Here is a 27,011-nt window from a genome sequence, read left to right on the forward strand (position 1 = left end):
TTTGTAAACATTTGTGGTTTTGTCGGTTGCCATAAAAACAACAAGGCTTTTTTGTAAACATTTGTGGTTTTTTCCGTTGCCATAAAAACAACAAGGCTTATTTGTAAACATTTGTGGTTTTGTCGGTTGCCATAAAAACAACAAGGCTTATTTGTAAACATTTTTGGTTTTGTCGGTTGCCATAAAAACAACAAGGCTTTTTTGTAAACATTTTTGGTTTAGTTTGTTACCAAAAACAACAAGGCTTTTTTGTAAACATTTTTTTTTTTGGTTGCCAAAAACAAGGCTTTTTTGGTTTTTTTTTTTTTTTTTTGGGTCCCAAAAAAAGGGTTTTTTTAAAATTTTTATATTTTTTTTGGTTGCCAAAAACGATGGTTTTTTTAATTTTTTTTTTTGGTCCCAAAAAAAAGGGTTTTTAATTTTTTAATTTTTTTGTTTCCCAAAAACGAGGGTTTTTTAATTTTTTTTTTTTTTTTTGGTCCCAAAAAAAAGGGTTTTTAATTTTTTAATTTTTTTGTTTCCCAAAAACGAGGGTTTTTTAATTTTTTTTTTTTTTTGGTCCCAAAAAAAAGGGTTTTTAATTTTTTAATTTTTTTGTTTCCCAAAAACGAGGGTTTTTTAATTTTTTTTTTTTTTTGGTCCCAAAAAAAAGGGTTTTTAATTTTTTAATTTTTTTGTTTCCCAAAAACGAGGGTTTTTTAATTTTTTTTTTTTTTTTTGGTCCCAAAAAAAAGGGTTTTTAATTTTTTAATTTTTTTGTTTCCCAAAAACGAGGGTTTTTTAATTTTTTTTTTTTTTTTTTGGTCCCAAAAAAAAGGGTTTTTAATTTTTAAAGTTTTTTGTTATATTTTTTTTTCGAATGTCGAAATGTGACAGTTAAAAAACATTGTAAAATTAACCAAACAAATTAAAAAATAAAAACTATAATCTTTTTAAGGGGGAAACATTCCTGACAAATGGCTCCTGAGGGGCTGGATCGGCCCCATAAGTTTCTTCCAAAACCAAGATTCGGTCGATGCACCATGTTATGTATTCCAAAAGGACCTCATAGGTGAGGTGCGTGTGTCCTGGGTAGAAAAAGACATGACAATTAGTTTTATGCAAAATGATCCAAACAACGATTGTAATTAATGTGCCTCAACAAATATGCTTAGGAGTCTATTGGTTGGCTTTTATCAACACTCTGAAGCAAATATGCTAAATTGCTGGTGTAAACCTTAAACTCAAACTTTCACAGCAAATTGTTCAAAAGGTTACATAAGATGGCTTGGAATGTTAGTAGCAGTTTCACCAAAGCTAAGTAAAAGGCTTTTCTTCATGTCAACACAAGCAATCATTTAGAAGAATGTAAGGTGTTTTGGGTTCAATTGGTCAACACGATACATGTGCACACATTTATCTCTATCACCATTGGAGTTTGTGTAGCGTTCTCTCTCCCTCTTACTGTCTATAGATTGAACCTGACACATAGTAGAGACTTACCCTTTGGAATTCGGAGGGCCAGTTGTGGACGGAGCAGATGTGTCTGCTCCCCTGATCTCCTTTCCGCCATCCCAGCTGTGTTAAGAGAGAAGAAAAAGTTTATCAACAAATGGACTCACGCTAACTGTAGGTTAGGCAGTCATGAAAACGCTCTAACACCCACTCATTACCCCTCCACATTTCCCTGAAAGTTTTATTTAGACTTTGATATGGTGGTGATGCAGATTTGTACAGTGCAAGCGTCATTCTACTGGGTGAAGCTTGTAGCGTTAAGGATACGTACTCCCTGCTTTTGTGCTGATTGTGTTTTTCGGATGTTTTTGGTGCCTCAGCCCTGCCTGTTCTAAGTGTTGGAAACATATTTTGGGAGGGCTGTGGAAAACTAATCAGGTTAGACTTACACTCTCTAGGTTTTTGGGGACAAGATAAATAACAATCCTCCTTTTTACATGGCCCCTGTACACACCTCTAGGCACCTCCCTCCTGTTGGTTGACCCCACAGCAGGCAGCTTGCTATGGAGGCACATGAGATGAAGCCAAGCACCCTGTGCCTGTTCAGGCACCTAACTGTGAGCCAGCCTTGCCCCCCTCCCTTCCGATGGTCTCAATGATTAGGAGTGACAGCATCAGGAGGCAATATTGGCATGCTGTCACCTCAGTTAAGGAGGAGGGGGAGTCTGTTCCAGACAAGTATTAGTGCAAAAATGTGGACAGTAAAAAATGGTCCCAGTAAGTCTGAGGGGGAATATGCACACCTATCACTTGGAATACTAATGCATAGAATGCATTCACATAAAGAACCTGCTGCCTTTAGAGGAACTTGAAGCCTGAGCGGGGACATACACAGTTAGCATTTCTCCACTTACTAAGTAGACACATTCCTGGAAAAGCACACAACTTACCATCATCAGTTTTTTTTTGGGCCCCCGAAGTTGATGGCGTGGCTGGCTCGGGAGAAACTGCACAAAAAGAACACAAATTGTGAACTGGAATGTGGTACATTACCGAGGAAGAGTATTTATGAAAGATTGACAAACACACATTTTCAGTGTTGACTAAATCAGGACATGATTAAATTACAATGTCCACAAAAAATTGACAAGTACAAAGCACACCATTTCCAATGTAGAGAAACTAACACCAATTTAGAATAGGGTGGCTTGAGATAACTTACAAAAGATAACATGTCCTGTAAAGCTCCCCAAAACCACCTTGCAAACATGAAGGTTAAGCAAGAGTGTTTCATGACCAACCTTCCTGTCACATATAGCAAAACTACACTTGCTTAGACTCCAACTTAGATTATCCTAGATACACATCATCCTAGCACACACAATTCATGTGAGAATCTAATTTTAGGTACTTACAGACTAGTTCAGGGGAGCCTGGAGTGGGGGAGGATGGGGGAGACCCTACATGGGGGGATGGTGTCCCTTCATGGGGGGATGGCGTCGTATCTCCTAGAAACACAAAGACACAAATACAATCCTTGAACCAAAGCTATTTGATAAAGGCACACAGAAAGTAGTTGGGAAACATTGAAGGTAGTAGTTACTTTGGACTGGGTAAGCAGCAGCCCCTCTTCCCCAGTCCTCCACAACTAACATCCTCAATGTCAGCTGCTACATAACCCCAATGGCAAAATATAGATATTACAGCCCTTAGATTTCCCAGGACACATTGAACACACAAACACATGTAGAATACTTACTTCCCATTTGAGGAGAGCCCAGGTCCTCATCCGCTTGAGACCAATTGGCCTCTTCTTGGGCACCAATGTGTTCCTGGCCCGGATCCAGGCGACTTGGCCCTGCCTGAGGCTCCTCTCTTGCTGAAGTTACATCAACCACAAAAGAAAACAAAACAAACAATCATTCCTCCAAGTTCGACCTAATACACAACACACCAGCACATCCACATTACTTACAGGGGGCCTGAGAAGGCTGAGCCGCAACATCCTGATCACTGGTTTCTAAAATAAAAGAAAAACATTATATATTATTTATGGACACAAATAGGCAGTAACCTCTCATCATGCTAGCACCATACTCAATGCCCCTACAATTCAGAACATAGAAGTGCACTTACACCAATGAGATGCATTGACCATGTTTTAAAACAGGAGGGCACCATGCAAATTAAGCGGGCGCCTAAGGCCTCGCACCTACAGGGGCCTTGCGGCCAGTGGCGGAGCACCAACATTTCGAAGGGCGCAGTCAGGGAAATCTCCCAAGTAAAAGATTGCTTTCAATCCTCGGATCAAAAAGTTGCAGCAGTGTGCTGCAGTCCCTTCACTGCGTCTGCCAGGTGTCTGTTGTCCGCTGACACTTACTCCTCCTTCTCTGCCTGGGGATTGGCCGTCTGATCATGTTATCCTAAGATGTGGAGGAATCGGTAGGTGTGTACCTGCACCAGTAGGAAGTGACTGGCCGGTCAACTCACTCTGCTATCATCATTTGTTGCTCTGGGAGGAGAGCTCCGCCCTGGACCCGGAACATACAGGTAACCAGGCCCAGACTTGATATTTTGCAGGCTGGTCATAGATTTGTTGTGTCCACTATGCAAAGGGGTTGAGTTGCCCAAGGGAAGTTGGAAGAGTCTGAAAATGGTTGGTGGAGGAGGAGGAGAAGAAGGCCCTGGGTGGCTGGGGGACAAGGAGAGGGCCCCTGGGTGTTTTCTAGAGGAGGAAAGATCCACAATGACGCCAGAGTCAATTGCCAAGGAAGAGAGTGGAGCTGAGCAAGTCCTGCCTATCTGACCTGAAAGCCAAACATGGTGTAGATGGAGCCCTTTGCCCTACACAATGACAGCACCAGAGGTGGAAGGTGAGTGGTAGCGGGTCTTTGACATTATAGAGCATATGGACTCTGTCCATTATTGGTAGTTTTGTTTGGAGTTGTCCTTTAGATGTTTAACTGTGTTGCTTTTGACCCGAGCTGTGAGGGACTGAGGTATGACAGCCCACTATGCTGAGACTTATAGTGCCCTAGAATGTTGAGGACTGAGGAATCCTTAGTCCCTAACAGAGGGCACTACAAGTCTTAGCATAGCAGGCAGTATTTCCTCATTCCCCTACAGAGAGGATTACAAGTCCAAGCAGGTAGCCTTCTGCAGTGGGACTTGTTGTGCTCTTGACTGTGGTGGACTGAGGAAGGGAAGTGTAAGAGGGTCTCTGTAAGCTCAGATGTATGGGGGAGCTTTGGGGAACACAGAGTTCCCTTTTACACCAGAGTCCCCAGCTTCCCCCCTCAAATAATGGTTCCCAAACTCTCCTTATATCAGAGTCTTCACACTTCCCTCTTACAGTGTAGTAAGTCTGGAGACTCCGATGTAAAGGGGGCTCTGTAAAATGTGATTAGAGATTAGAAATTTCTAACATTTTTATTTTCTACTTACGATCCACAATTTTCAGCTGCTCAAATGGCTCGCTGCCTCTGATTGCGTATTGGAGTGTGGCCGTCCTCCTCCTCCCCTTCTTCACCAAAAGCACAAGAGGGTGCCGTCCGTCCGCTTTGGCTAGAAGCAGAAGAAAAAAAAAAAACATAAAAAATACGAATGTACATAGTAGTATTAAAGGTTGTGAAGAGACACTTGATGGAGGTAGGAAAGGTAGGAGCGAGAGGGAGGGGGGGGGTGTTGGTATTAGTGTTGTTGCATAGCTAAACACATGTCCACCTACCCAAAAAATTGTAACCTATCTGGTCACATGTAATGTATATTTTTACTTACCGGAGATTTGCTCCACAGCCTTTAGCAGGAGCCTGGGTGAGCGCCTTTTGGCATCACTCCAGGCCCGCTGCAGATCCACTATCTCAGGCAGAAACTGAAATCTCCGCTGCAGCCTCATCCGGAGACGACACATCATCTTGTGCTTTTGGTGAAGATGCGTATATACATTATCATACCCCCAGAGGAGGAGGAGCTGTGGAAAGAGCAGTGTATGTTTGAGTCCAAGTATGTCCAAAATAGTACAGTCTTCAAATAACATGCTAGGTCGTCTTTGAGATATTGTAGAACAAAGAATTCCATTTCTGGTGATACATATACATCGATGTCCAAATCTACCTCCATGACATAGGTTGCCCCACACTGGTGATTTCCTCTACATGATATAGCCATTTTCTCAATTGGCCTTTCATGACACACCCAGGGCCGCCATCAGGGGGGGACAGGCAGTCACTGTATTTACAACCTTATTGCTGTCCATTTAGCAGGGTGCAAGTAACTTTACACACATGTAGCATAGGTATCAACTTTTGTCACCATGTTAAAAGGACAGCAGTATGGGTAGCATTACAGTGACTGTTATTAGTCCAGGCTCACTAAACTAGCCAATGCTTGGAAAAGCAAGCCATGCAGATTGCTTTTCAGGTCCCTTTTAACACGAGCTGTCTGATTGGGTGTGGCTGTTAATTTTTGACGCAGACCTGATAAGCCCCTCAATTCTCCTTTATGGAGTGTTATATGTAAATGGGATTGCTTCATTTGAGATGCAGATTTAAACTGTGTATGGCCAGGCTGAAGGTACCCAAGTTGATTGGTCGATCACCTGGAGGACAACGTACAACCAGTCTGTCAGATTTTACACACACTTATCGCTAGCATCTCTTGTAGCCACTAGCAATAATCACTGTGTTTTCCTGGCAGGGGCAGCACCAGGAGAACACAATGGCTCCGCAGGAGGGTTTCCCCTGTCTGTGTTGATGGTGGAATCAAGGCAAAATGTTTTTCCTGCAAGCCACGGGACAAACAAAGATAGTTTTTTAATGAATCCCTGATTTTGCCAAAATGGAAAAAAAAAGATGTTTGCTTTGTATATTCTTAAGTTTGCTACATAACTAGAACATGTAACAGTGTTATATCATTGCAGGAGATTTCCCTTCACTTCCTGTCTTGGTGTCACCAGGACAGGAAGTGAGGGAATCTCCCGTGGGGATACAGCCAGCAATTCTTTCCTTTTATATATACTATGGACATTATAAGGCAACAATTGCAAGCTATTTCCCCACAGTGATATTGCCCTCACTTCCTGTCTTGGTGACACTAAGACAGGAAGTGAGGGAAAATCTCATGCAATGATATCACCCTACTAGAAATTGTAGTTCCGTCTAAAAAGTATACATAAAGTAAGCACTTGGTTTCCAAAGTGGCAAAATTATGGAGGAGTTAAAACTCCATAGTGTGATCGGGTAATCTGACGGTGTGTTCCTACACTCCTCAATGTGTCTGTTCATTAAGCTGTGCTGAATTATCCTTGATTCACAATTCCTGCAAGAGTTGCACATGGTATGTGGGAGATGCAAATTTAAGGTGGCATAATTATCCACACAATCACACATAATCCTTTTTAAAGGTCCCCAGCAGAATTTGATGGCATAGTGGTTCACAGCAGTGCCATCAGATTCCAGTTAGATCTGTAAATTAACAAAGCAATGTGATCTGGGGGTGTATTTAACTTGCAATGGACACCCCCATTCATTATCATATGGCAGTGTGAGATGGGTGTGTTGGGAATGTGATCCATTGAGACAAGTGATTATACACTCATGTGTTTCTTTTAGAGGTGATTTGTTCAAGGCAATCCTTTGAAGACATGACCATTCCAGATTTTTGTGATCACTGATTCCATCTCAGGTGAACCAATTAGCTGCTGTGTGCAGATCCAGCTTATGATGGTAAGAGTGTCAGACAAGACAAACGGGGCCGAGCTTGCAGTGTGTATGGATGTATGTAAGGCAATAATTTTTGGCATTATGCATTTAGGGAATATAATGTTTCTAATCTTGCATATATGAAAAGGGTCAATACATTTGTCTTTATCTAGATAGATTCCAAAGCGTCAGAGCAATCTGTCACAGATAATTGGGTTTCATTTTGTGTAAAAGTTGAAACGAATCAAATCTATCTATATACAGGCATAGCCCACTTTAAGTACACAATGGGACCAGGGCATGTATGGAAACTGAAAATGTACTTAAAGTGAAGCAATCCCTTTTTTCTTTTCTCGATGCATGAAAATACACCAGCTCCATTGTAAATTTTGGCCACATTGACATAGCCTTACTCCCAAACCATGTGGGAGCATGTTAAGGGGATCCAGGACTATGACATGATAGATTACCTAGGCAAGCTGGCCAGCCACAAAATGGATATGGTGTAGTCCTGGGTACCTGGGTACCCTGTCGTTGCTCCCTAAGTTTGTTATCCCTGTCACTTATGGTTTGTGAGCAGTGTCATGGCAAGCTGAACAAGCTGTGTCCTTACTCACGATTGTATATAAAGTGAGTGTACTTAAAGCAGGGTATGCCTATCTATATCTATATAGAAAGTTCAGAGATGTGAACCTGTTCCCTATTATATACACTAATATATGGTATATAACATATTCTATAATGTATCTAATGTATATATATTGTATATAATATATACATAGTATATATATTGTCTAATATATATATTTTGTATAATATATATTTTTTAGATACACATACATACATCTATATATATATACACATATAATATATATATATATATATATATATATATAATATAATATATATATATAATATAATATATATATATATATATATATATATATACATACATATAATATAATATATATATATATATATATATACATACATATAATATAATATATATATATATATATATATATATATACATACATATAATATAATATATATATATATATATATATATATATATATATATATACATACATATAATATAATATATATATATACATATAATATATATATATATATACATATAATATATATATACATATAATATATATATATATATATACATATAATATATATATATATATATATATATATATACATATAATATATATATATATATATATACATATAATATAATATATATATATATATACATATAATATAATATATATATATATATATATATATATATACATATAATATAATATATATATATATATACATATAATATAATATATATATATATATATATACATATAATATATATATATATATATACATATATACACATATATATATATATACACACATACATATATATATATATATATATAGGGAACAGGTTCACATCTAGGAAGTTTCTATAACAGGAAGCTTCTAGATCACGTCTAATAGGCAGAAAGTGCATGCGCAGATCAGCAGACCAAAAGTTTCTTGCACACCCGCTAGATAAGCGACCCACCCAGCCACCATCCCCCATCCCCCATCCCGCACCCTGCACACTCACACCCCCTCCTTACCTTACACACAAATGCCACGATTTCGGCTGTAAACAGTGCAGGAGCCATGATGCACACTTACGACAGGGCCTGGACAATTTCCGGAAACGTGTGCACGCACCAAAAGTTTCGTTTCCGGTTTCATGTATAAATGTGAGAACGCGGTTTTGTATATTCGCGAATTCGCGAATAGTGAACATACACAACCATTAAGCAGATTTAACTTAGAAAAAGAAATACAAATACATACATTTGTGGACACCAGAAAACTTTATTTAGACACATGAAGACATTTTTAAAAAAAAATTGGAAACATGCTGTTTATTACATTTGTATTTTTCAAACCAAAACAACCTTTGTACAACATTTAGACCATATACATCGACAAAGAGCCCATAATCAACAGATGCATGTGCAGATTGACAGAATTATGTTAACAGCAATAAATACTTACAGAGAGTCAACACACAACACAGCCAAATCTCACCTCCATAAATAACAAAGGGCCAAAAATGTTACCCATAAAACATGTGACACACAAATATATTGGACCTCTTCGTAGGTCAAATCTTTCCTGATGTCTGAGTGAGCTATATATAATCCAAGCAAACACACCCAGAATGGTAACGCCCAGTCCAAAAATTAACTGTGTGTATCCTGTGTGTTTTGGAGCATGCTCAGTTGCCAAAACAAGGGAAATAGAAATGAGGAATAGAAATGTATGTAGGTGTGTATAGTATATGTGAATTGAAAAAATTCTCTCTTGAAGTTTGCTAGTCATTATTTAGAATGTTTAGATACAGGAATACATACATATATATACAATTACGTGAGAGAGAGAGAAATATATATTTAGGGAAACAATTGAAACACACCTTTTGGGATTTGAGAAGTGAGATTGTGACGATTGACCAGATATGTAAGCCAACAATCTGACTCATCACTCATGAACATCCCTAAATTTGGCGTGGCAATTATATCAGGCGTTCTTATGTGCATTTTGGCTGGCGTTTTCACAGGCGTTTTGACATGCATTTTTTGGGCAGGCATTGTTATATGAAATCACCTACAAAAGCCCCAAAAACAGACCACAAACACGTACATGTGAACGTAGCCCGTTTGGGGGCGTTTGAGGGGGATTTGTCCAGCTCAAGGATCAGCTCCCAAAACAGGCAAAAAATCCAATCCTATTCAGTTCAATGGCCCCTGTTCCCATGTGAGCATTTTGACGGCATGAGGAAAACACCCAACGCTCACTGAGAAATAGCACAATGATTAGGGAGTCTGCCTTCCTGCTGTAGGTTTGTAAGTTCGAATCCGGAAGGTGCCCTCTGTATGGGCAACACTTGGATATCTCCAATCCTCCAAATGTTGACATCATTAATTTTGTTCATGTTTGAAAAAGGCATGTGTATCAGCAAACTTTTAATCCAAAGACATGAACAAAATACAAAAGATGCCCCATAAAGTCAATATGTAGCAATATTGTGAGCTAAAGCTCTATTTGTTTGTTGGGCATACTTTGCTAATTAGCCAAGTATAAGGGATATATATATATATACCTTCAGTTAAATGTGTAGTAAAATGGTAACACTTGGCCATACCCATATGGAAGAAAAGGTAGTATTTGCAATATATTTCTAAAAACATTCTTTGGAAACACATAAAATATTGTCAAAATTGTGACATTTCCTTGATATGTGTGAAATGCTAATAATCTTTCTTTGAAATATGTTTTACATCTATTTTTTTTCTATCTGACGACCAATTCCCCAATGTAATATTTTGTGGGTTTTTTCAGAGAATGTGGAGGTTCTATATAAACACTGTAGATTTGACTGCTATGATTTCGGAGTTAGCAGGAAAGGTGTATGGAATGTGATGGTGTTTACTAAAGGATCCCTTGTTGGAAGTGTGCATGTTTTTCCAATTCCGCCGGTTTTTGCCATTTTCTATGGGCGAGACAGCGGATTTGCAAGCGGTATTCAAAAAAAAATTGACCCAAAATCGCGCTGGCGAAATTTTTTGAGCCAATTTGACGTTGCGCATGCGCACATTCGCGAGTTCGCAGCTCGCGGCTGGAGGAGCTGTTTAACCTTTCCACACTTTCGCAGATATCTCTCTTTCTAAGTCAGTTTTTGAGATTTTTTAAACGCAAGTCATCTCCAAATTGACTTCCACACCTTCCACAGTGATTTGGGATTTTTGGGGGTACAGGGGAAAATTTGGCTAAACTTTAGTCGAGCTTTTAGCTGGCGTGGTTTTAAGTCGCGCTCTGACCATATTGCATCTTAATGAATCTCACACTAGGCGCTATTTTCCGCCCGCCGTTCTTTGAATGCCAATTTCAGACTTAAATAATCGCCGCTTCGCAAAATCACGCCGAAACGCCAATTCGCCGTACTATGAATCAGGCCCAAAGTGTGCAGTTTGTTATTCTTACTGATTATTCATTATTGCAAATCAAAAACTGATGTCAAACAGAAAATATTCTATACAGTGATAATGTTCTGTTTTTACTGTTTACTAGGGAAATGTTGAGTAGAGCTCTATGTCAAAACAGGAAATTTCTGCAATCACGGTGTTATAGTAAACTGTGAAAAATTAGCAATAATTAAAATAATCTCAAATATGATGATAAAAAGTCTGATTTTTATGTTTTGAACTGAAGACAGATTTTTCTAAAATGCGTGTGCATCTACACAACAGGGTAAGTCTCATCCTATTTTGTGATGTGCTTCACACCTTTTTGAATTGTAACTAAAAAATTAAAGTGGATCTCCCAGTCAATTGCATTTTTTATTTATTTATATAGCAGCCTTCCTGACAGATTTTTCTTTATGTCTTTTCTAAGCAAATTTTTATTTTACTTTCTGTTATGTCATCAGTAGAAGCAGTGAAAAAATCTAACAAGGACAGAGACAGGAAATCAGAAACACATTTTCATTGCGGTAAAAATTACAATGGAGCTATTATAGCATCACACACATTATTTTTTGAACTATGCCTTAAGTATCACAAACCAACACACAACAGTAGGAAAAGCAATTGTATGTAACATATACCTGATGGCTCCATACAAACACTTTATCATTTGTTATTTGCATCATCCTGACTGCAATTAGGGGAAAAACACTGTTAAAATCAGTGTAGCTTCTGAAATGGCATTACAATAAGGTGGATGTACGAGGTGTGTCTAAAAATTTCGGTGAATGGTCGAATATCTCAATGGCAACATGGGCCAGGGACGCACGTATGCACAGGGCTATCAAGTGACAGGTTGAGAAGCTCCCCATCCACCCAGAGCACTTTATTACTTAAATAGCATCTTGCATAACTGCCCATAATACTCCAAACAAGTGCACATAGGGTAATCAGCCTCAGATGTTCAGCCCTTATCTCTCACAGCTGTACACTAGCTCCTCTCTGTTCCAAGTCGCTCCCCCATCTCCCTGACAACTGATGACACTGGCTCCAGCTCTAGCCATATAGGAGGGAGCTTCATTTGGTCTCTAGGCAATGCCTGACGAAGTGGCACGCATGACCCGAACGCTAGCACTGCCCCGCTTTCGCCGGATGTGATGAGGGAGAAGCTGTGATGCCGACAGGACACCAGGAAGTGCCGGCAGCCACTGACACAGCCAGGACCCAGGGCTGTCTACACCTCTCCTGCCTCCCCTGCAGCCGATCGGATGACTTGCTGTAAAGCCTGCTTTCCTATCACTCATGTGAGTGCATTACCTTTTATGCCAATAAAGGATTGTTTTAATACTACACTCAGGTGGCGCTGCTCTGTTCTCTCTTTTTTAGGTTGAGAAGCTCCTCCTGGAGTACACGTGACCGTCAGGGTAAACCTGCTGTTTGTATTCTAACATAGTCAGTGTGAGAGGTAGGGTCACAGTGCAAGGAAGCAACGAGTGAACATCAAGTTCTGCTACTCATTGGAGAAAATGGCAATGGAGATGCATGAAATGTTGGTGCAAGTGTACGGGGTGAAAGTCGTGAGTACAAAATGTGTTTAAGACTGATTCAAATGCTTTTGCGGTGGAAAGAAAATGACTGAGGTTGAGCCATGTTCTGGTTGGCTGTCGCCCAGACATGACCAAGCGAGTGCGACAAATGCTGGCACGAGATCAGCGACTTACCCTACAAATGATGGTGGGGGAATTGGGCATTAGCAAGGACATGGTGCGCACCATCGTGTGTGAAGATTGGGTAAGTGGAAGATTTGTTCCACTTTGTGCCACTGAAGCTGACAGATGAACAAAAAGCAAAACGGATGGAAACCTCTGGAGATTTTATTACTATGTATGACCAGGATCCATCCTTTCTGCCAACCATCGTCACAGAAGATGAGCCAATTCTTGTTCTCAATCTTCCACTGTACTCATCGGATCTGGTGCCTGCAGACTTCTTTATTTTTGTCTGCCTGAAGAGCATCATGAAAGGCGCACGTTTTTGGATGTGGAGGCAATCCAAGAATGTGTGACAGTGGTTCTGTGATCGATTCCTAAAGAGGCCTTTGCTGACAGTTTCCAGAAACTTTATGAATGTTGCCAACAGTGTGTTGTGAAGGATGGCAATTATTTTGAAGGCCAATAAAGGTAATTTGTTTTGTATCTTCTGTTTTGTTTGTTTTCTGATACCATTCACCAAACTTTTTAGACATACCTCGTGTTTAACCCCCCTGGCGGTAATCCAGAGCGTGACTCGGGTGGATTTTTTAGTGCAGGATCGGTAACCCAGAGTCAGCGCAGCGGTGTCTCTTACCTTCTCCTGGTGATCCAGCGATGATCTCTCATTGCTGTGACCGCCAGCCGAGAGTCCCGCCGCTCCTTCGTCCTCCGTCGGTGTGATGACTTCCTAGTTCCGTTCCCTGCAGCAGCAATGCTGCATGGGAGCGGAACTAGGGAGGGAAATGAAAAAAAAAAAAAAAAACGTTGCACAAAACACAAACACATAACACATTATATATATATATATATATATATATACATGTATATATGTATATATATATATATATATATATATATATATATATATATATACCGGTATATATATATATATATATATATATATATATATACCGGTATATATATATATATATATATATATATATATACCGGTATATATATATATATATATGCATATATATATATATATATGCACACACACACACACACGTATATATATATATATATATATATATATATACAATTATATTATTGATTCAATTATAATTCATGCGTTATATATTATATATATATATGTGTGTGTGTATATATATATATATATATATATATATATATACACACACACACATATATATATATATATATAATATATAATGCATGAATTATAATCTAATCAATAATATAATTTTATTATATATATTATATATTAAATAATAAAATTATATTATTGATTCGATTATAATTCATGCGTTTGTGTTTCAAATTTATCACATCTGGGATGTCTACTAGACTCTTGTTTTGGTCAGGTTTAAGTCAGTAATTACTAAGAATTGTAGGCCTATAATACATAACGCCAAATTTCCATGAAAAAAATTGTACCGCTTTTGGTATGTAATTCCTGACAGAATCATACCTCCAGGGAGGTTAACTAGTTTAGGGGTAGAGGTGTGCAGTTCTATGTACATAGGACATTATTTAAATTTTTAGCTGCCCAGGCTGTGATAAATAATTTGGTTCTTCTCTCTTTACTAGCCTGAATTTACTGTACAACTTTAGCCTCATACAATTTCAACCACTTTACCACCGGAGGATTTTGCTGTCTTACGCCCACTTTTTGCGATTCGGCACTGTACGACTTTAACTGACAATTGCGCAGTTGTGCAATGCCGTACCCAAACGAAATTTACATCCTTTTTTTTCCCACAAACAGAGCTTTCTTTTGGTGGTATTTGATCACCTGTGCGATTTTTACTTTTTGCGCTATAAACAAAAAAGAGCGTAAATTTAGAAAAAATAACAATATTTTTCAAATTTTTTTTATATGAAATTCCCCCCCCCAAAAAATGTAAAAATCAAAATTTTTTTAAATTTTTGGCCAATTTGTTTTCTGCTACCTATGTTTGGTGAAAAAAATCACAATAAGTGTATTTTGATTGGTTTGCGCAAAAGTTATTGCATTTACTAACTAAGGGAAAGATTTGTGTCATTTTTGGTGTTTTTTTTTTTAACGAGTAATGGCGGCGATCTGCGATTTTTTTTGCGGGACTGCGACATTGTGGCGGACAGATCGGACCCTTGACTGACATTTTTGACACTTTTGGGGGTACCAGTGACATTACTACAGTAATCAGTGCCATACATATACACTGTTACTGTAAAAATGACACTGGCAGGGAAGGGGTTAATTTTATTGGAGAGGGAGGGGTTAATGTATGCCTGGTGCTTACTGACGTGTGTGGGCGGAGGTGACTGAGTGACACAGGGACAGATCGCAGGTTCAGCTATGCTGAATCCTGCAATCTGTCACTGTCTGTCACTTAGGAGATCCACCCGCTTTGTTTACACAAGCGGGCGGATCTCCAAACTCGATTCCCCGCCGATCGGGGAAGAGCGGTGGTAATCACTGCCGCTCCTCCCCTGGCCCGACTCCCGCTGTGACTGAATACAGCGGGAGCGAGCCTCCGGCGGCGCGCGTGCGCTGCCCACAAGCTGGACAGGAAGGAGCCACTTTGCCACAGTACCAGCTCAGTGAGCGGTCGGCAAGTGGTTAACCTCAAGGTCTGAATTTGCAGTAGATGTTTGATTAACTCTATAATTACAACTTTACAGCCCTATTTTGACAGAGCGGTGTACTAGAATTAAATGTTAAAATAAGAGCATATAAATATTTGATTTTAATAATATTCTAAAGCAGCTTTTAAAATGAAAGTCTCCTGGATCATGGCCCAGGAAAAAATGGTGGCGATCCTGCAGGATAAGGTTTCCAAATTTGAACTGATCTGGGAACCGTGGGCTAGACTAAATCATACCTCGATTTCATAGGTAAACCTACCATAGCTCAAGGTCCCCCGGTAATCCTACCCCTCTTCTCCTCTTCCTTCTTCCCTTCCACTTCTCTCCACCCTCTCTCTCCTTTCCTTCTCTACCCCGCTCATGCTTCCTTCTTAACTATGTTCTCACAGAGCCGTTTCCTCTCTCCTCTAAGGTGCATCTGCTTGCACCCAGTTGAGCACTTGGATTTCCTCATTCTGGAGGAACTCCAATATCCTTTCTAATTGGTTGCCCATCCTGGTTCCCCAATGTTTTGCAACCTCTTCGGGTGCTGGGGACCCGGGTCGTCAACTTTGTGTACAACGCTCTCGGAGGTTGCAGGTTAAGCTGTGTTTTCTACGTCATTCTCAGAATTTACCTGCACCTAAAAATTTCGAGTAGAGTCAATTTGTCCTTCTCACTTTATGTTGTTCTTGTTTCATATTTTTCATTTGCCTTCCGTTGTGCTCACATTGCTGTAGTTCTAGTACCATATCATGCTACCATAGCAGGATGAGGACTCCCCATTTTATGCTTCCGGCTTTACATGATCGGTCGCAGATAAGATTCTATAGTACGTGCCCTGCACAGTTTAACAGACACAAATTGTTGTTTCTGTTGTTTTTTGGTTTTGTTGTTCATGCATCGAGGTAGTTTAACTGTATCTTTAAGGCTGTGTCACATATTGTATTGATACTGTATTCCTTGTCCGCTTGTTTTTATTGCCTCTTAATAAAAACTTTTTGAAAACTAAAATGAAAGTCAAGATTTCTCAAAGTAAATTTCTCTTGACATACAATAGTACAGCCCTCAAAATTGCATTTGGCGAGTGGAAATAAGAAAGGATTGGCAGTGGAAAGGCAGAGGTGTGGATCCGCTTGGCTCGGGAGGAGACTGTACTCCTACTACAGCTCTCCTTCCCAGTCTAAGTCTCCTCCCCCCATACAAATCACATTAGCATGTCTGCAGACACTGCCTCCCTGTTCTTATGACAACCAGATGGCTTTTCCTGCCCTGTGTACAGCGCTGTGATTGAGTAAAGCTCCTACAATGGAGGAAAAGCGGGTGAGAGCTGAAAACAATGTATTCTTTGGACACCCTAAGGATAGGATCAGTGTGCTGGGGGGCTGGATACACAGATATCCTTGACAGTGATCAGGGAAGGGGAGATCTCTGGTATTATCAGTTATGTCACTTCACAGAGATAATCCTACACACTGCGAGACCCATCATTACTGAGCTTTATTGTGTGCATGTGATGTATAGCCAGCAACTCCCATGACTTCTGATTAATAAATAGATAATAGACACCTACATTATCTTTTATGTTCCCTGTGATGTCATCTCTCCTCTACATTCTCCTGGTCTGCCTATTACCTGCACCGAGACTCCAAGGCTGGAGAAGCAGAGGCAGGAGATCTCTCCTCTGAATTCTTAGAATGAAAGTAGTATTTTATCTCCATGAAAATGTGTCCACAGCAGATCTAGAGTTTCTGCCCAGGCCAATTCTGACATTTCTCACATACTGCACATGGTAAAATCAGCTTTTTTTTGCTCGGCTCGGATGGGTAGGTGCGCCTGCTTGCCTCAGGTGTGGAGGCGGGTTGGTGCGCCTGCTTGCCTGAGGTGCGGGGGTGGGTCAGGCCCGGTTAGCTCAGACAGGGGGCGAGCCTCTGGCCCAGTGCACTGCACAGCCACATAAAGGTGCCTTGCAAGGAGGGGGAGTGGGAGGAGAGGAGGATCCTGCCAGCTCCATGGCAGAAATTCCTTCATATCAATGTAGACTTCTGGCAGGGACAGGTAAGTTGTAGCTGCTCTTTTACAGCAGCCCCACTTTTTCAGAGGATATGTGGAGAAGAGAGCTCTGCACTGCAATGAGGGTGAGCTCTGTTCTTGAGGAGGACTTGAGAGTACAGAGCACATCCCTCAGCCTTGTACTTAGTACATAGTGCACCCCTCAACCCTGCAGTCTGTACGTAGGGCACCTCCTAATCCTGCAGTCTGTATGTAGCGCACCTCTCAATCCTACAGTCTGTACATAGCGCACCTCTTGTAAATATGGGTACAGTGCCTATAGTAGGCAATCATATTTTATCCTTATTTTATTTATCACAGTCAGCTCAAGGAAATATGCTTTATGATAATATTGTTAAAGTTGTTGTTGTTTTTATGTTTGTAACTTATTCTGCATAAAACATTTAACAGTGTAATTTCCTGAAATCATTTTTAAGGGCGTGTTTAGGGGCGGGGCATGGTAGGGGATGGGTGGGGCAATTGGTGGCAAGTAACTCTTAAGGCCTGGCTAGTAGCTCAGGACTTGACATTTTAAACCCTGCAGTAGTAAACATTTAAAATGTTAAATTCAGCAGACAATCACACTGAATTTGGCAATCTGGTGATCTCTTATCTCTGAAAATATTTTTGTAATAACCATACATTTTTCCCAAACTTTACATTTTCTGAAAGCTCAGGATTGATTGGTCCTGCTGATTTTGTAGTTCTCATGAAAGTCACACAAATGTTTGTCAAAGCAATATTAATCATTATTAGCACACACAATGGGCCTAATTCAGTATAAGTTTGGAGTAGAGCTGCTCACTTCTCCAGAAATAACTCCAGCCTAAACTCATTGCATCCTAATTAGGTAAGTGGCTGGAGTTAAACCATCAACTAGATGCTTTAATGAATTCGGAGTTGGAGTTAACTTAGACTGAATTCGGGTTTGGAGTTAACTTAGGCTGAATTTGAGTTTGGAGTTAACCAAATTCCCTTTGTGTTTTTCATAAAAGGAAATTTGTCTATTCTGAATCACTATTACACAGCAATGTCATCTAATATGGTTTATTTTAATTTTAAGGTATAGTTATGTATCTTATGTGTTTTAACCTTTAGATTTTCTAATAGCAGACTACACAGCTGTCTAATTAGCAGTCTTCATTCTTTATTCATCTGAAACTTTCAGGCATGTCTGATTGTATTCAGCACTTTGGTGTAGTGGGCTAAGCTCACAGCCAACGATTGCTAGGTCATGAGTTCAAGGCCAGACCATGATAACACCCTGTGTGCCATCATTTTTTTTGGCCACATAGTAATACATTGGCTACATCACCTAAAATTGCATGTCAATGGCCATGTATATTCAAGAAACAAACATGCATATCTGCAGGGTGCAATTATGCATTTGCCAAGTTTCAGTATTTATTTATAGCTGTCTAAAATTTAAGAAGGTGATGGCACACTTGGGATTTGAACTCATGCTCTCAGTGTTTATAGCCAGGAACACTAGCCACTAAACCATTGAGCTGAGCATGATTACCCCTGGAATATTTATTCCCATGTTTCAATAGTTAACCACTTCCTTACAGGGCAGTTACACCACTTCCTGCCCAGGCCAATTTTCAGCTTTTTATACTGTTGCATTTTGAATGACAATTGCGCGGTCAAACAACCCTGTACCTAACACAAATGTATGACAGTATTTTCATAAAAAAATAGTGCTTTCTTTTGGTGGTATTTGATCACTGCAAGGTTTTTTTCTATTGGCAAAAAGAAGACCTAAATGTTTGACCCCTAAAATAATGTGTTTTTGTTTATGTAATAAAATTTGGTAAATCAATATGTTTTTTGTTGCACTGACGAGCATTGATGAGGCTGCGCTGGCAGGCACTGATGAGACACTAATATGCAGAACTGATAGACAGATAGGTGGCACTGATATGCAGCATTGATGGGCATTGATAGGTGGCACTGATGGGCAATGATTGGCACTGGTGGGCAGCACTGAAAGATGGTAATGATGGGCAGCACTGATGAGGAGGGCACTAACAGGTTCCCTGAGCACTGATTGGCATCAATGGTGGCATGGGTGGGCATCCCTGGTGGCTCTAGTGGCATCCCCCAAGGGTCTGCACTGGTAATCAATGCTCTGATTACAAGCACAGACCCCCCCACACACACACTTACTTTGCATATGAATGCCATTTCTTCACAGCTGAAAGTGGCCCTCACCATGATTAGCCAGTTGATTGTGACCACTTGCTGGAATGTGTGCAAGCCAATTTGGTGTCATTTCTGGTCCAGGGTGAACGCCAATGTGCCATTTGCAATTTATTGTAAAGAGATTTTGCTTTATTTTAAAAATGGCGCACACAGACAACTAAAATGTATTGGAAATGTTTTACCTAGGCCAGTGATGGTAACCCTTAACCCCCCCCCCCCCCCAAGATGTTTTTGCCCTACATTTCCCAAAATGCTCTTGTACTCTGCAGTGTAGATGAGCATCATGGGAAATGTTACAAAACACCTGTGTTGCCAAGGTTCATCATCACTGACCTAAGTCAACTAAAAAGGTGAGTGAGCGCTGTAGCAATCTTTTATTTAGTAATCATTTTTAGTGATTTTTTTTATTAAATGTTTTGGTTACATTCATCCACAGCGGCTGAATGGAAATTTTGTATTATTCCTTTATGTATATATTTAGCTAAAAATATATAAATTAACACTTACATTTTTTCTTACAATTTAGCCCCACACCCCCCCCCCCCCACACACACACACACACACACCCCACACACACACACACACCCCCCCACACACACACACACCCCCCCCCACACACACACACACCCCCCCCACACACACACACACCCCCCCCCCACACCCCCCCACACACACACACACCCCCCCCCCACACACACACACACACCCCCCCCACACACACACACACCCCCCCCCCACACACACACACACCCCCCCCCCCCACACCCCCCCACACACACACACACCCCCCCCCCACACACACACACACCCCCCCCACACACACACACACACCCCCCCCCCACACACACACACACACACACACACACACACCCCCCACACACACACCCCCCCCCCACACCCCCCCCCCCCACACACACACCCCCCCCCCACACACACACACACACACCCCCCCCACACACACCCCCCCCCACACACACCCCCACACACCCCCACACACACCCACACACACACACACACACACCCACACACACACCCACACACACACCCACACACACACCCACACACACACCCACACACACACCCACACACACACCCACACACACACCCACACACACACTTCGCTGGAGTAAAGGAAGAAACCCTGCCCATGTTCATACTGTACTGCCATTGCACACACACAAAAAATACAAGAAATGGATTACATTCAATAGACACAAAAGATATCTGAATTACATCTAGACAAATATGAAGAAAAGAAAACAAAAAAACAGGAGCTGTGTACAAATGAATAAGTTTTATTGAACATGTATAAAACATCAGTAATCACTCAAGCAAGCATGTGAAATGCCCCCCCCAAAACCCCCAAATCAAGTAATTTTTATTCAAATTACAGTGCAAAGATACAACATATGATGGATAGATAGAGCTTACAATATCCAAAAGTCAAGCAAAATAAGTTGTAGACACCTTAGTATTAAGCATAAAACATACCCAACATACTTTTATGTTAATTGTTTGCATGAGCCTGCCTTTTCATTTAAATACCATCAAATCAGTAGAACATACAGCTACACAGAGGCATGAAAATAAAAAAAAAAACATGTATAGAGTACATAAAGACACACTTTGCAAAAACTACACCAAACAGTTAGAGCATGAAAAGTATTCATCCAACAGAATACACTTACTGCAATATGGATCTTTAGGCATGGCAGCAAACCCCCCCACCCACCCCTAAAAGCAAATTTTTTTTTTTTTTTATTTTTTTTTATACCACTTCAGTAATTTCCATCCAGAGACTATTCAGCTTGGTGCTCATTAAATATCTCCAACAATGTCATACATCATCGTGGTATAGACTTAGCTTTTAATTAGTACTCTCCATTTCTTAAACTTCCAGATGCCCTCGGCATCTATCTCCTCTCTTTTTTTATCCAGCATATAAAAGAAATACAGCTTACTTAGCCATAAACCTATACATTGTTTGCTACTTAGTGAAACATATTTATACGCATACAAATTACGTGCCTCCCACAATACCTCCTTTAGGGCACATAACAGTAGCCACAGTAGCTTCTGTTTACCTTTTCCTAGAGTCCCCAACCCATACATCATCATTTTCCATCCACTCACCCTCACCCCTATTATTTCCTTCACCAGGTCCTGACTCCTATTAATCACCTCTTTCGCAAATTCACACCCCCAAAACACATGTTCACAATCTTCTACACCCCCACAATTCTCTCTTGGACATATATCAGACACACACAAATCCCTTCCCCTCATAAACCACCTTGTAGCTAAGCATTCATGCAGACTCATCCAAACTATCTCTCTCTGCACATTAGTCACACCATACACATTCATTTTCTTCCATACTTCACCAGCCACTGATGCATTCACTTCTTTAAGGTTACATACATTCTCCCTCTCAAACAACCATTTTTTCACCCTCACTTTATCTCTTTCCTTTTCTCCTAATTCAGCCAACCTAAATTCCACCCTAAACCTTTCTAATATCCAGTAGTCACGTGCCACTACAAAGGCAACCGGCAACCTTGAGTCCCTTTCCAACCACCCCCACCTCCTAAACAACCAACCCCCCATAAATGCAACCATCCCAGCACACAACCCACCATTCTCCAAAATCCTCACCACACAAAACCAATACTGCAATAACAAAAATACTCTCACATTCGGAAAACGTAAACCCCCATTACATTCCCGCCTACACACATACTCCCTCTTCACTCTTTCTATTTTGGACCCCCACAGAAAGGTAAACAATAATTTATTAATTTTCCTTACTCTTATCTCCCCAGGAGGAAAAATATTACTTGTATATAAAATCAAAGGTAAGATTACAGCCTTAATAACTAATACTTTCCCATAAACTGATAGCTTTCGCAGACACCAAAACCTCAACTTCTTAGCCACCTTTTCTCCTACTTCATTCCAACACACTTCCCCCTTCATTCTTTGATCAAAAACAATACCAAGAATCCTTACTCCATCCTCCGCTCTCCCAATCTGATCATCCAAACTTTCCACATGTCTCCCATACACACCCATGCTACACTTACTCCAATTCACACTCATTCCTGCGCATATACAAAAAATAGACAAAAGTAGCTTCACCCTCTTTACACCAACTACCGACTGACATACTACCACCACATCATCCATATAACCCAAACATTTCACCGTCCCCCCTCCACTACCAGGCACCAAAAAGCCCCTCACAACCTTATCTCTCTGGATCATCCTCAACAGTGGGTCAATAAAACAAATGAAAAGAATAGGGGACAAGGGACACCCTTGTCTCACCCCTGATTTAATAAAAAAAGCCCGCCCCAACCTTCCATTAACTAAAACCCGACTACTAATTCCCCAATACAGACCCTTCAATACTTTAACCAGATGCTGTGGCACACCCATCCGTTTTAAAACCTCCCACAAAAAGCCATGATTGGCTTTATCGAAAGCCTTTTCTAAATCAAAAGACGTCAGGATAATCGAGCTATTCCTGTCTTTACAAAAATTAATGATATCCCTAATTAAGATTAGATTTTCTGAGCTTCTTCGACCTGGCACAGCACAAGTCTGTGTCACACTTACCATCTTACTAATTACTCTAGACAATCGTCTGGCAATCATTTTTGCAAAAACTTTATAGTCAGAATTTAATAAAGAAATAGGCCTCCAATTCCGAACATCTTTTCTATCTCCCTTTTTGTAAATTAAGACCACCACCCCCATTTTCATAGATTCAGACAAGGTACCTTTGCCCATTATACACCTAAACACCTCTACTACTTCCCCCTTAACAATATCCCAATACATTTTAAAGAACTCACTGGGTAAGCCATCACCACCCGGGGTTTTATTTGCCGCCATACTTGCAACTGCTTCCCAAACTTCAGCCTCTTCCACCTCTTTCTGTAAAAAAACCCTATCATCCTCATCTAGATTATCTTCCAACATATCAAACACTCTTGAATCAGACTCATCTACACACACTCCTTTATAAAGCCTTTCATAAAAATCAGTCACACAATCCAACACATCATCCCCTTTACATTCATTCCCTTCCTCATCATACACTGCCTCAAACACCCCTTTCTCACCACAAGCCTTCTTAAAGAAAAACCTAGAGCATTTTTCATCCTGCTCCAAATATTTAACTTTTGCTTGAAAAATAATTTGTTTTCCCCTTCTGGTTAGTACTTCCTTAATTCTTCCCCTAACATGCTCAATTTCCTCTGCCATGTCAAAACCCATATTCCTAAATGAATATAATGTAGCCAACCTGGCTTGCAAACTAATATATCTCCTCTTTTCACTGATATTTTTATCCCTACTTTTTTTTTGAAAAAAAACCTTAATTTTCTTTTTAATCCAATCCCACCACCCCAAAATATCATTAAAGTCCTTTTTCCTATGGACCCATCTATTATACAATTTATTAAATTGGGCTTTAACATGCTCATCCTGCAACAGTAAGCTATTTAATTTCCATATTCCCGACCCTAAGTTAATGTCACCCCTCACACACAAATCCACATATACTGCAACATGGTCAGAAAAAACTACCGGTCTATGCCTGACATCAGAGCATTTTAAAGCCTCTGAAAACAAACATAAATCAATTCTGGACTTGGCTCGCCCACTCTCAGAAAAAAAAGTGAAGTAGGGGTCCACCAAATCCAGAACGATATGTGCATCATTAAGATGTAAATCCTGAATTATGCTATTCAAAATAGCGCTATTAGCATTCAGCTTAGCATCCACTGTTCCCACTCGATCTTTCAAAAATCGGATTGTATTAAAGTCACCCATAATCACACAAGGCCTCCTCCCCACTGCATGCAATTTCAACACCTCAAATACTTCAGGACGGTCCCGTCTATTCGCGGGAGCATATAAATTAAATAATCGAAATTTCTGGTTAAACAAAACTAAATCTGCCATAAGTAGTCTTCCAGGCACTAACACAACGTGTGATATGATGTGAATGTTCCTATTTGCGATGATAATACCCACCCCAGCATTCCTATTGTCCCCAACTGGCGACCAGATATAATCCACTACCCAGTCCGGAAGTTTGGGCGGCCGATTAAAGAAACATTCCTGCAGGCAATAAATGTCTCCTCCATTAACTTTCAGATCTTCAAGAATAACTGCTTGCCTAGCAGGAGACCCAAAACCCCTCACATTGAGGGACACAAACTTAATGCTCATTCACATAATGTGCGTTATTTACCCCCAGTCTCATCACCTGTGCCAGAAAAATGACATACATTGTTCAAAGCAACAACACTTTCATCATCCAAAAAATCCAGGCTAGGTGACAACATAGCTGGCTGGAAAGAATCAAGTGACCCAGGACTCAAGGGTGATGACTCCTTCTCTACTTCAGCGCCCAACACTGCCAGGACCTCAAAAGGGTTACTTATTTCAAACCCAGGTGTCTCTACCTTAAATTTTTTTGCCTTCTTCTGCTTGGGGCTGTCCAAAGAGTCCACCTTTGTCTTAGCCCCCATTGTTTCCATCTCCTCCACCTCTTGTGCATCCTGTACCTCTGGTTCCCACTGCAAAGCTGCTGTTAGGTTTTCCATGGGCTCTTCCACCTCCCTCTCCACCTCCACCCCATCCTCCACAAGTACTGGCTCAGCACTAGTAGTTGGCTCTTCTGCCCTCTCTTCCACTTCCAGGTGCCCACTTTCCTTATCTTCAATCTCCACTTCCTCTTCCTGTCTTTCCGGGGAGTCAGACAGCACCTGTGTGGACACTGGTCGTCCACTCTCAGAGGTGCGCTTAACAGCCTCAGCATATGAGACAAAGGCCCTCCTGACCTTTGAGCAATTTTTCACTGTGTGGTCACGCTGACCACAAACATCACAAGCACGCTTTACCAGACAAGCCCCAGCTTCATGCCCCTCTTCACCGCAGTTCCGGCAACGCTTTTCTACATTACAGTCTTCCCTGGTGTGCCCAAATGAAAAACACTTCCTGCAATATGCAGGCTGACCAGGATAAAAGAGAAAGCCTCTGTTACCCGCTATTGAAAAGTTGGCCGGTGGGTGACACACCCCACCAATCCCTCCTGGTTCCACCTTCAGTTTAACAAAGAACTTTAATTTGCTATTAAAGATCCCTAAACGGTTAGTCAGCCTGAAGCCCCCCTTCACTGAAGAGCAGTACCTTCTCAAAAAAGCAACAACTAAAGCAATATCCGTGAAAGGATTGAAAAGATGAACAACCAGTGGCTTCTCCTCCATGGCATACAGGGGTTCCACAATAAAAGGTCTTATTGATTCATTATTTGCTTTTTCCAATTCCCTGCACTTTTCAAAAACATCCATGCAAAGGGAACTGTGCACAAAGGAAACATCATAATACCTGGGTGCTGCATGATCCTGAATACAAAAAATATGTCGCAACTCCACTCCAACCGACTTCTGCAGTAAGTCCTGCACCAGAAATTCCAAGCTCACTTTACGAATATAACCAGGCAGAACCTGAAAACGAAGGGTGTTCTGTATTCCTTCTCGCTCCATCTTCTCCTGGTATCAACTCCACTCCTTTCAGGCAGCGTAATGCCTAACAGAAGCAAGCCATAAAGACATGTGGCCCTTTCACAGGCCAAATGATATGATCTCATACATCCCTTTATATAACCTTGGTTAAACTACACCCACCCAGTATAGGAAACGCCCAGCAAAGTAATTAACCCCTTCCCATCCGCGCTACAGCCTATATACGGCTGCAGCGCGGACTCGAATTTTCGGGAGGCCGTTTTTAAACGGCCTCCAGTGACACGCCCCCCCGCGCGCTCCTGCGAGCGCGCATCGGGGGGAATCTGTGTCGGCCGTGTCCCTTGGACACGGCCGATCACAGATCGTGGTGAATGGCCAATCACAGCGGCCATTCACCACGTGATCAAGCCGTCCAATGAGAGATGATCTCATATGTAAACATATGAGATCATCTCTCATCGCCGGCGCTCCTTCCTCACACAGACACTGCAGTGTGAGGAAGGAGGGGGAGCCGACAGCCGCTGGGGACACAGCAATGTAATCAGGGCACTGATCACCAGTGCCCTGATTACTGAAGGTAAAAAAACACACACACTGCCCCCACCATCAGTGCCCACAGTGCCCGCCATCAGTGCCCCCATCAATGCCCACAATCAGTGCCCATAGTGCTGCCAGTCAGTGCCCATCAGTGCCTGCTCATCTAGGCACTGATGAGCACTGACT

This window comes from Pelophylax lessonae (assembly GCF_965119305.1).
Source record: "Pelophylax lessonae genome assembly, chromosome: 5".
Classification (NCBI taxonomy): Eukaryota; Metazoa; Chordata; class Amphibia; order Anura; family Ranidae; genus Pelophylax; species Pelophylax lessonae.